Raw genomic sequence first — 6,412 nt, forward strand, 5'->3', positions numbered from 1 at the left:
ACGAAATTTAGTCAGACCAAAAGAGGTCGTCTCAGTCCGGATCAAACTGAACAAAGGTTCGGTTCGTTTCTAGTGTGAAAGCATTTTCTGTACGGTTCAGACTTTCAGACCATTTACAGGAAGTTCCTGTTTATGTTTAAATATTATAATGTTATTTTTAAATTTCATCTAGGCTACATTGATTATGAAAAGTGAAAAAATGCGCAATATGTCAGAAGACAGTCAGAAAATATTTTGAAAGAAATTTTGTATGATTTTGTTTAGAAAGCATTTCTTTAAAGTGAATTTCGTTTTGTATATATTGTATCTTAATTTCAGTCAATGTTTAATCAGATAACTGCTCGAAATTGAATAAATAAGAAGCAAATAGTCAATAATCGCAGGAGCGATCACATGCTTTGCACATGAACTGGAGCTCGTCTCAAATAAACCCAAACTCAGCAGATACTCGTCTCACAAACATGAGAAATATGTGAATATAAAGCTTGAAATGTCCACTTTTAAACGTGACGAAAAGAAAATAGTCCAGCAATGCGACTGTTCAATAGTGGCAATAATATGCGTCCGTTCATTCACTCTTTTCAAAGACGCACGTCTGTTTACAAACCAATCAGTGTCCAGATGCCGCCCACAGAGATGAAGACGAGTGGACTCAAGTGCGTCATGTAAAGTTCTTTAGTGCGCTCGCATGATTGCAATGTGAAACCAAACCAAAACTAGCCGAATATATAAAAAGTATCAAAACATGAACTTCGGTTCGGACCTTAGTGCAGACTTTCAGGTGTGAAAACGCCCTTAGACTCAGGGGTCAACAACACGAGTCGCCCGCGGGTCTGTTCTAAAAATAGCTCACCGTAGCTGCTGCGTTCAGTCGCTTCCGTGTTCATTTAAGCGCAGGGCTCCAGACTGAAGCCGAATATATATAGTGTCTGTAAATAATAAACTGCAAAATACTATTTAAATATTACTCCTGCATGTTCTGCGTCTGTGTGGATGACGAGCGCCGCGCGCGCACTCGCTCTTGTAGTCTCTGCCGACACGAACGCATAAACCGTCACTTCATGAGAATTTACCGTTTCATTTGAGAAAACTGGCTGCGTCTCATTCAGCTCCTGGTTCAGTGGTCAGGGCACGAGTCAATGGGCTGATCCCTGATCAGTGCCCTAACTACTGAACTAGGGGGAGCTGATTGAGACGCAGCCGCTGTCACATCATGAACACACACACTCTAATCACGGCAACCCGTCAAAATAAAAGTTCGGTTTAACGTGAAGAGATTGACTACAGATTGTAGCCTACAGTAAATTTAGCTACGTCTCTATATAATAATAATACGTCTCTACTAATAATAATAATTATGAAATAAATAATACTAATTATATAATTATTAATGGTTGCTTATTTTTCACTTGATCTTTCATTTATAAACAATGTTTACTTGTAAACAGCATAAAGCCTTTACATGTTTATGTATTATTTACTTATGATTATCATCATATATAATAAAACATTGATTTTAAAACAAATAGTGGTATTGTACCGACTACTGGAACTACTACTATACTCTTTCAGGTGTAAAACAGTTTGGATAGTTGTTAATATGAGAATTATGATGCATTATTTAAGAGTTTTAAGTATTATATAACATGAGTAGCTCTCTTTGACTTTCTTTTTTTTAAAAGTAGCTCTCAAATGAGAAAAGGTTGGAGACCTTTGACTTAGACAAAGCTTTGGTTTGCAAGCTGTGACACAAACGTGAAATACTCTGGAAATACCACCAAATGTCAGTGTCAAGCTAAAAAAGCTGTCAAAGAAACTGTTCAGAACAGGCCACTTGCTGCAATTTTTAAAGCTCCATTGTTAATGGCAATACTGCACTTTATTTACTTTTCAAAGGCTTGTAAGCTACAGTTTGCACTGTTTCAATAAATGGAACTAATTTTCTCAACACATCTTTGATTCATTTTGTCCAGCATTTGCAAGCTGTCGACTCTCTGTCCCGTCAGAGACATTTATTGTGTAATTGATGATTTTAGTTTTCAGTTCAGTTTGTTCAATCCAAGTAAATGAAACACTCACAAGATGTCACCAAAATCACTCTGTCCCCTTTAAATCTTTTAGAAAATGATGTAAGTGTATCGAATTATATCGAATCGTATCGTTGGCTGAATATCGTGATATATATTGTATCGAATCGTATCGTGAGCTGAATATCGTGTATTGTATCGTATCGTGAGATTAGTGTATCGTATCGTGAGATTAGTGTATCGTACCGTGAGATTAGTGTATCGTACCGTGAGATTAGTGTATCGTACCGTGAGATTAGTGTATCGTACCGTGAGATTAGTGTATCGTACCGTGAGATTAGTGTATCGTACCGTGAGATTAGTGTATCGTATCGTGAGATTAGTGTATCGTATCGTGAGATTAGTGTATCGTACCGTGAGATTAGTGTATCGTACCGTGAGATTAGTAGGGCTGTAATCTCCCAGTCGATTAGTCGATTATTGGTCAATACGTTCTGGCTCGACCAAAATTTTGATTGGTCGATTTTTTGCAGCGTTCATTTAATTAGTTTTTGCCGCGTTCATTTAATCAGTTTTGCTGCGCCGCGTTCATTTCATCAGGTGGAAAGCACTAATTGCTAATGGGGGTGTTTTCAGAGCACCCCTGTTTCACAGGTATCAGTCTGCCTTCAGAACACCCCCATTGTTTTCACTTCTTTTGGATTAGCCCAACCAACTGGCGAAGAGAAGTCTCTCGCCGGTCCTTTGTTTTTCATTCCCCGCTGGCTCAAACGCACGCCCATAGCGGTAAACTTGAGGAACGCCCATCAACATACACATGAGGGGAAGCCTCACAACACCACGCTTCAGTCGTGCCGCAAAAGTGGATCTGTACTGTCCGTTTTGCCGCGTTCATTTCATCAGTTTTGCCGCGCCGCGTTCATTTCATCAGGTGGAAAGCACTAATTGCTAATGGGGGTGTTTTCAGAGCACCCCTGTTTCACAGGTAACAGTATGTCTTCAGAACACCCCCATTGTTTTCACTTTTGGATTAGCCCAACCCACTGGAGAAGACAGACAGATTGAAGAAGGCTAGTTTTCTGTAACTTATATTATTTATTTAATTGTGAGAGCGTTTTTTCTGCTCTTGATCTGGCTTGTTTAATAAATATTCATTTTTTATTAAAGTGGACGTGCCTTTTGTGTTTAAGAGTAAAAGCTTTAAGTTAATAGTCTATTCGTGTCTCCGCCGCGAAGCTGAGCTCAGCTCCTGTTTGAGCTGCACAGAGCGGCTGAAATGATAGTGTCTGTCAGTTATTATAATACATATGACAAAAACAATTGTCTAAATTATGTTGCATATTCCTCAAAAGTTCTTGTGATGATATCTAGTTGACATTAGTACTATATTTTGGGAAATCATAGGCTATGATATTGCGCAGGTGCACGTGATGCAACGCTGTCAGAGCCGACAGACTCGTGTGTCAGACTCATTTCAGTGCAAAATAATCAGCTCAAAAACTATTTAATATACTGCAAATAGCCTACTAGTTTTTTATGTTTATTTATAATTCATTTATGCAGACAACAAGGCTACAAGTACTGCGCACAGTGCGCAGCTTATTAATTTAATGTTTTTTTTCCTAACGTCATTTTTAGTCGATTTTTAGTCGAAAATTTCAGGACTTCAGTCGACCAAGATTTTCTTTGGTTGATTACAGCCCTAGAGATTAGTGTATCGTACCGTGAGATTAGTGTATCGTATCGTGAGATTAGTGTATCGTATCGTGAGATTAGTGTATCGTATCGTGAGATTAGTGTATCGTATCGTGAGTATCGTGAGATTAGTGTATCGTATCGTGAGATTAGTGTATCGTACCGTGAGATTAGTGTATCGTATCGTGAGATTAGTGTATCGTATCGTGAGATTAGTGTATCGTACCGTGAGATTAGTGTATCGTACCGTGAGATTAGTGTATCGTACCGTGAGATTAGTGTATCGTACCGTGAGATTAGTGTATCGTACCGTGAGATTAGTGTATCGTACCGTGAGATTAGTGTATCGTATCGTGAGATTAGTGTATCGTATCGTGAGATTAGTGTATCGTACCGTGAGATTAGTGTATCGTACCGTGAGATTAGTGTATCGTACCGTGAGATTAGTGTATCGTATCGTGAGATTAGTGTATCGTGAGATTAGTGTATCGTATCGTGAGATTAGTGTATCGTATCGTGAGATTAGTGTATCGTATCGTGAGATTAGTGTATCGTATCGTGAGATTAGTGTATCGTATCGTGAGTATCGTGAGATTAGTGTATCGTATCGTGAGATTAGTGTATCGCATCGTGAGATTAGTGTATCGCATCGTGAGATTAGTGTATCGCATCGTGAGATTAGTGTATCGCATCGTGAGATTAGTGTATCGCATCGTGAGATTAGTGTATCGCATCGTGAGATTAGTGTATCGCATCGTGAGATTAGTGTATCGCATCGTGAGATTAGTGTATCGCTACAGCCCTAATTACTGGAGGAGTTATGAAGAGCTCACCGCTCCACTGGCCATCGCTTCAGCTCCTGAGATCTAGGTTATGGAGACTATGATGCTCAGAATGCTGTCTAGCTAGGGAGCTAACAATCCAAGTAGCTTTATATGATGCCTAAAATGCTGTCTATGTAGGTTTTAAGGATAAAATGCCCATAAATGCTGTCTAAGTAGGCAGCACACTATGTTTTCAGACTAGATAAACAGCACATTAGATTGACCCAAATAGGCAGTCTAGGCTCACTACAGTAGGAATGGACTCTATGTAGACTGCTCACTAGATTTTAAGGGTACAACGCTCATAAATGCTGAACAGCCGACTAGATTTTAATACAATGAGGTGCAAAAATGACGTCTAGATAGGCAGCATGTTAGGTTATTGAGATTATGATGCTCAGAATGCTGTCTAGCTAGGGAGCTAACTATCCAGGCAGCTTTATATGATGCCTAAAATGCTGTCTATGTAGGTTTTAAGAGTAAAATGCCCATAAATGCTGTCTAAGTAGGCAGCACACTATGTTTTCAGACTATGATGCCCAACAATGGTAGAAAGTGCACTAGGTGTTAATGGCCATAAATGCTGTCTAGATAAACAGCACACTAGAGGTAAAAAATTACATCTAGATAGGCAGCGTACTAGGTTATTGAGACTATGATGCTCAGAATGTGGTCTAGCTAGGGAGCTAACTATCCAGGCAGCTTTATATGATGCCTAAAATGCTGTCTATGTAGGTTTTAAGGATAAAATGCCCATAAATGCTGTCTAAGTAGGCAGCACACTTGTTTTCAGACTAGATAAACAGCACATTAGTTGACCCAAATAGGCAGTCTAGGCTCACTACAGTAGGAACGGACTCTATGTAGACTGCTCACTAGATTTTAAGGGTATAACGCTCATAAATGCTGAACAGCCGACTAGATTTTAATACAATGAGGAGCAAAAATGACGTCTAGATAGGCAGCGTACTAGGTTATGGAGATTATGATGCTCAGAATGTGGTCTAGCTAGGGAGCTGACTATCCAGGCAGCTTTATATGATGCCTAAAATGCTGTCTATGTAGGTTTTAAGAGTAAAATGCCCATAAATGCTGTCTAAGTAGGCAGCACACTATGTTTTCAGACTATGATGCCCTACAATGGTAGAAAGTGCACTAGATGTTAATGCCCATAAATGCTGTCTAGATAAACAGCACACTAGAGGTCAAAAATGACATCTAGATAGGCAGCATCTTAGGTTATTGAGATTATGATGCTCAGAATGTGGTCTAGCTAGGGAGCTAACTATCCAGGCAGCTTTATATGATGCCTAAAATGCTGTCTATGTAGGTTTTTTAAGAGTAAAATGCCCATAAATGCTGTCTAAGTAGGCAGCACACTATGTTTTCAGACTATGATGCCCAACAATGGTAGAAAGTGCACTAGATGTTAATGCAGTCTAGATAAACAGCACACTAGAGGTTGATAATGATGTCCAAAAGCGACATCTGCATAGACAGCACACTTGTTTTTGAGACACAGGTGTGTGTGTGTGTGTGTGTGTGTGTGTGTGTGTGTGTGTGTGTGTGTGTGTGTGTGTGTGTGTGTGTGTGTGTGTGTGTGTGTGTGTGTGTGTGTGTGTGTGTGTGTGTGTGTGTGTGTGTGTGTGTGTGTGTGTGTAGCAGACTGTCATACACACTCATCGCATGTTGAGTTGCATATAAAGGACAATGAAGTTGCACATGTAGTGGTCAACATAAGCCCATTGACCCTGTCCAGATAAACAGCACACTAGATCCTGACACTAATGGATTGCTGTCTATGTAGTCAGCTCACAAGGAGCTTATGCCTCTATGTCGACTGGCATATTCATATTCATATTCATA

At 39.6% G+C, this 6,412-nt stretch overlaps 1 protein-coding gene across 2 annotated transcripts in view; it reads right to left on the reverse strand.

The window, feature by feature from the left end:
• myo9ab (myosin IXAb) overlaps positions 1-6,412 on the reverse strand; it is a 166,732-nt gene that overhangs the window by 160,055 nt on the left and 265 nt on the right. The window lies entirely within an intron of this gene.

Source organism: Gobio gobio (genome assembly GCF_949357685.1).
Source record: "Gobio gobio genome assembly, chromosome: 25".
NCBI classification, from domain to species: domain Eukaryota; kingdom Metazoa; phylum Chordata; class Actinopteri; order Cypriniformes; family Gobionidae; genus Gobio; species Gobio gobio.